Here is a 6,000-nt window from a genome sequence, read left to right as displayed (position 1 = left end):
GGGACAATGAGGAACTGTTTCTTTAAATTTATCCCAATGGATGATGTTCAAGTAGTATAATAAATGAACCACATGTCATTTTCTATTACCTGCACTGTAATAAAACTTCTTACATTTTATTTTCAGGATATCATGTCTTAGATAAATTGTGAAGAACCCAAGTATGTGAATATCTTTTATACAATGATTATATGTATGCCTTTTTAAAGATTACTTTAGAGTTTATTTTTACTTCCTAATATTTGTCCATATTTATTAGCCAAAAGATAATTTAGAAAATACAAGTAGTTCAAGGTGAGTCCGGTTTTTCATCTCCTGATCCTGCCGCAGGACATGAAGGGAATGCCACAATAATATAATCATGAATGTCAAGAGTCTTTCTCGATGTTAATAGTGGATGACACAGAAAGTCAGAGACAGTGTGGGGTTTTCAGTTCAGTCCAAGGAATTGGGGCAGGGGTAAGGAGACAAAAACTGTTTATTCAATAACCCTCCCTATACTATACACACCTACGTCTGCAATCAAAAGAAAAATTTCATATGCTATTTTGATTAAAATTTCTCTGATTGTTAAATATTTCGGAAGAAGAATTATATTGAAATATTTCAGTAACATTTAAACTTTCCAATAAGATATTTCATTCAAATATATTAATAATGGCAAATTTATAACATCGTTCTTATACCCTTAAGTGGCTAACAAAAGAAGCAGAAAAGGAAATTAATATTCTTTGAACTTGGCACTATACCAGATACTTTCCATATAATTTTACATTTATGTGTACATTAAAAAATATTGACATTTATATTTTATAATGCAAAAGTTATACAAGGAATATATAAATAGAAAAACTAAGCTTTCAAATATAGCTTGGCGAAGTAATAAATATTTTTCATTACTAGAGAGTAACACACAATGATAATTATTCCATACCTGACAGTCTTTATTAAAATTGTTATCAAAGGATTTGAAAGTAGGTGGCAGAGAAGAGACCTCACATCTTTTTATAAGAGGAAAACTTTAACATGAGTGACATAGATAAGTCAGAGAACTATGTGGGTAAGTTTACCACATCCATGTAAGTTGATTTCTTTGATTGTATGGAATTACACGCACACGCACACACACACACACACACGCACACAATTGTCCCCAAAGAAAACACAGAAACAAACAAAAATAGAGTGCCTCAAGATGTTTATGCAATACAAAATAGCATGGAAAAATAATAAACTGTCTTATTTCTAATAACATAGGATGTTTTAAATTACCACTGCTGTGGGGTGCCTGGGTGGCTCAGTCTGTTGAGAGTCTAGCTTAGGCTCAGGTCACGATCTCGCGGTCTGTGAGTTCAATCCCCACGTCGGCTCTGTGCTGACAGCTCAGAGCCTGGAGCCTGCTTCAGATTCTGTGTCCCTCTCTCTCTGCCCCTCCCACACTCATGCTCTGTCTCTCTCTGTCTCAGAAATAAATAAACATTAAAAAAAATTTAAATTACCACTGCTGTAACTATTTAAGAAGAATAAATTTCTACATTGAATTCTATGATTTATTTTTGACCTGTAGACTTTCCAGAAAAAAAGGATATGTTTAATAGTTTGATATAAATGTTAAAAATAGAGGCTCATAAAGCAAAATATCAAAATGTTTTATACAAATGCCTGAAACTCTTAATGATTATTAAATCTCTCCATTTATTCATTTTTGTGATAATATTTGTTAATTTCCAACTATTGTTTAACTATTTTCAGGTTCTATGCTAGACATTAGAACTTCAAAGACAAAAGAATGTGGTGATAAACTATACGGTGACTCCCCAAAATATGCACACATCTTAATCCCTAGAATTTGTGAAAGCTACTATACATGATAGAAACAAAAACAAACAAACAAGCAAAGGACTTTGCAGATGTGATTGATTTAAGAATCTTAAGACAGGAAAATTATCTAAGATTATATTGGTGGGCTTCATGTAACCACATGCATTTTTATAAAGGGAAGATTTCACACACAGAGGATAAAGTGATATCGAGCAGAAGTAGACAGAGATTTGAAGATGCTGCCCTTGAAATTGGAGTGACTCAGGTAAGGAACACTGGCAGCCAGCAGAAGCTGGAGGAGTCAAAGAATAGATTATCCGCTAAGGCCACCGGAGAGAGTATGGCCTAATCAACACCTTGATTTCAGCCCAACGATACTGATTCCAAACTTCTGCCCTTCACAACAGTGATAAAACAAATTTTTGTGGTCTCAACTAACAAATTGGTGATGATTTGTTGCAGCAGCCATAAGAAACTACTAAAATTGCACTGTCTTTCAAAGTTGGCATTATGTAGTTAAGTATGGATTAATTTTGGTTATTTTCTTAGGCCTTATTAGTATGTCCTTTCGAACTGATCTTGGAATTAGAGCCTCTTCATGATTTGTGTAAATTTGTACCAGATTATAACTAAACACTTTTATTTTTTTTTAATTTTTTTAATGTTTATTTATTTTTGAGACAGAGAGAGACAGAGCATGAATGGGGGAGGGTCAGAGAGAGGGAGACACAGAATCTGAAACAGGCTCCAGGCTCCGAGCGGTCAGCACAGAGCCCGACACGGGGCTCGAACTCACGGACCGCGAGATCATGACCTGAGCCGAAGTCGGACACTTAACAGACTGAGCCACCCAGGCGCCCCTAACTAAACACTTTTAAAATAGCTACTTGTTCAGTGAACATGGATGAAGTTCTGGCTGTACAGATTCTGTCTTTGATTCTCCTAACATTATACATATATTAAGAAAAGGAGAGGTGGATTTATTTTTTATGAGTGTCTATTCTTTGTTTTTCATCCTTTCTATCCACATAGATAAAGCAAATATAAAAATCTAAACACAAGAAATTGCCACAGAAAGCTTGTCACTATTACATTTTTTGAACAAAAACAGAAGAAATTCTTATAATGTCAGAGGCCATTCTATACATAAAAAATGAAAAATACACTAATGTGTATTTTCTATGACTATTTTCACACATTTTTCTCATTTATCAAAAGCATTATACTATAAAATTATTGAAAAATGAAAGGGATATTTAGTAATTGCAAAATTTTTATTCATGATCATTTTTTAAAATTTGATTTGATATATCTTCATTATTTAGAAGAAACATGCAAAAGGTATTCTTGAGGGTTTATTATTTAAAAAACAAAACACTGATGGGGCGCCTGGGTGGCTCAGTTGGTTAAATGTCCGACTTCGGCTCAGGTCATGATCTCACAGTTCGTGAGTTCAAGCCCCACACAGGGTTCTGTGCTGACAGTTCAGAGCCTGGAGCCTGCTTCAGATTCTGTGTCTCCCTCTCTCTCTGCACCTCCCCCGATTGCAGTCTATCTCTCTGTCTCTCAAAAATAAATAAACATTAAAATTTTTTTTAAATCCATTTAAAAAACAAAACACTGTGGAAGTTTTGTAACTATGCTTCTAATACATAAGGACCACGTGAAATGGTTTATTTAAGATGATTATATTTTGGCATCTGCTGGGTTAATTGGACTTTTTCAGTTAATATTGAGGTACATTTAATTATCCCACTACTAATAGATCACTTCTGATGTTCAGCTATAATGCAAGGCATTATCTAAAATCGTAAGGCCATTAGTCAGGGCCCTGGGGTGGGTGGTAGGGGGAGACTGAACATTAACATTGATCTTTTAACGAAAAAAAAATTAGGATCTATAAAATGGTGAGGGAAGGATTTAAGGAAACCAACAATGCATACATGGTCCAGGAAACCTGAGAAAAAGGTCAGAAGAAGGACCAGGTGCCCACGATACACAGACCCCATCAGTTACTAGAAGTGTGGCCAGATATGACATTCAGTGGGTTTCACTGGTGAGTTCTCGCAAAACACTTGCTTAGCTGCAGCAGAGGAAGTGGTTGGAGTTGACAATATTCATGACAGGTCGTAGGAGTTGTGTTAAGTTCTGAGAACCACCTGCTACCACATCAGAGAAGGATTTTTACCATTAGCCTGGCCTTTGTTGGCAGCTTCCCTAACCTCAGGCCCACCAGCTCTTCCTAGAGACATGCAAGCCATTAGTTATATATTAAATCCTGCATATCAGGGCTATAGGGACTGGCTTTTGCTCAACCAACTAAAGCCTCTTTCTCTTTGTGGCTTGAAGTCTAAACTTCCTTGTGAAGCACATAAGCCTTTCGTGAATATACATTTAGCTTTATCTTCAATTCCCAGTGTCATCTATTTTTTGAACAGTTTGCTCCCTGAACAGTAATAGTGCCTAGTGCCTAGATGAATGGAGGAAAAATGGAGGCTGGATAGGAGTTAATAATGATTGTGTGGCCTACAGTCCTGCTTTCAGGGATCAGAACAAAAGTCCCTTGCACCTGGCTGAGGAAATTTGTAACATAAAATACGCAGGAAAAAAAACTATAATTTCACTTGAGAATTGAGGTAAGGCTGCCACTTGATATGACTGCATATATGTGTTCCAGTGCTGCATAAGTGTGTGTGTGTGTGTGTGTGTGTGCGCGCACATGGAGGCCAGGATGTTGTTTCTAAACGTGTGTTTATACAATCAACGTAGTTGTATTGTCCTCACCCTAGACATATTAAGTGGGAATCTTTGTGAAATGGAGCCAAAGAATCTACATTTCTAATGAGCTTTCCAAATGATTCTGGAAATTATTAAAACTTAAGAGTCTTTGTTTTAATTAATCAATAGTGGTAATAGTGTTTTAATTAATCAATAGTCTTAAAATGAATATATGTGTGGTATTTTATGATGCAAATTCTTAGCAGGTTTAAGGAACTTAAACTTAGTCATTTGAGGTTACTGGTACAAGTACTGGTACTCGTTCAAAATTAAGAAGAAATTGTGCATCTTTGAAGGTTTTCAATATTTTATAAGCCCTTTCCCTGCTACCGAGGTTGATTCTCTAAAGAATAAGATTTCTGCATTCTTAGAAACAGTAATGACAAAGCAGAGGGAAATCACAATTGTGACAAAGATGAAGAGTGAAGGAATAGCTAAAAGAAAAAAAAAGAAAATATCGTATATTAGATAGACAGAACAAAAATGAAATATCTTCTAATTGACTCGTTTTCGAAGAAAGATGTATAGAGCTAAAAGAATATATAAAATTCCTATAGGGATACAGACAATACCACAGATGTCCTGGGTATGGGGAGGAGGATATGGACGGAGGGGGTTGGAGATAAAGTTTATGGTAGGCAGAATTCTAAAACAAAACCTTCACAAGATTCCATCCCCTTGTTTTACAGCTACTGCTAAGATGGAATTTTGCAGATGAAATTGAAGTTCCAACTCAGCTGACTATCAGGTAGGAGATTATTTTAGTGGGTTTGACCCAATCAGGGAAACATTTCAAGATCAGAAAGTTTTCTCTAGCTGGCAGCAGAAGGAAAGTCACATAGATTCAAACCTATGGGAAAGATATGAAATGAGAGAGAGATTCCATTGCTGGCCACGGAATGAAGGGGCCGCCTATGAGGAGACGTGGGCAGCTTCTAGAAACCAAGACCAATCCCCAGATGGTGGCTAGGAAGGACACAGAGACATAAAACCAACTTGCAGGAGGTAGATCCTGCCAACTTGAATGGGGTAAGAAGCTGATTCTCTCTGAGAGCTTCTTCCAAAGAATCCAGCTCTACCAACACTCTGTCTTCAGCCTTGTGAGACCCTAAGCAGAGGATTCATCTGCACCTGCCTCGACTTCTGACCTACAAATTTGAGAGACAATAAATGCATATTATTTTAAGATGTTCAATTTTTGGTAATTTATTACTCTACAATAGAAAACTAATATAGACTTATACACACATACAAAATGTAAGTTAGTTTTACAAAAAACCTATTTCCCAAGTATAAGATTATAGTAAAACTAGTTATAATAATCAAGAGAGTGTGGTATTGGCAAATAATAGATAAAAAGAATAGAGAGTCTAGAAATAGACCCAAATAAATATAGCCAAC

The sequence above is a fragment of the Lynx canadensis genome, chromosome B1, assembly GCF_007474595.2.
Source record: "Lynx canadensis isolate LIC74 chromosome B1, mLynCan4.pri.v2, whole genome shotgun sequence".
NCBI classification, from domain to species: Eukaryota; Metazoa; Chordata; class Mammalia; order Carnivora; family Felidae; genus Lynx; species Lynx canadensis.
Note: the sequence above shows the minus strand (reverse complement) of the source record.